Here is a 373-nt window from a genome sequence, read left to right as displayed (position 1 = left end):
TTACTTAGGGTATGAAAGAAAGAAGAAAAGGTCCCCCTTCAAAAAAAAAATCCATACACCTGCTAAAAATTTTCCTTACTTATGAAGAAATATATTTTTGAGTCTGAAAAATTTTACTCACCCCCATCACGTCCCCCCTCTCCTCGACGTTTTTTGACCTTTTCCCTTCCTCCCCCTCCTCTATCGTTCCTCTTCATTACATTTTAATTTTTTCTCCTTTTTTCCCTTTTTTTTCCATTTTCTTCATCACTTTTGCATATTTTCCCAAAGGGTTTCGCTCTTGCATTTTTTTCTTTAAAGTAGTTTCACGCACGCAATCCCCCCCCCCCCTCCTTTCCCTCTCTTTCCCCCCAACTTCTTTAAGTTTCCTCTG

The sequence above is a fragment of the Penaeus monodon genome, chromosome 23, assembly GCF_015228065.2.
Source record: "Penaeus monodon isolate SGIC_2016 chromosome 23, NSTDA_Pmon_1, whole genome shotgun sequence".
In the NCBI taxonomy this organism is placed as follows: domain Eukaryota; kingdom Metazoa; phylum Arthropoda; class Malacostraca; order Decapoda; family Penaeidae; genus Penaeus; species Penaeus monodon.
This window is presented reverse-complemented; position numbering follows the sequence as displayed.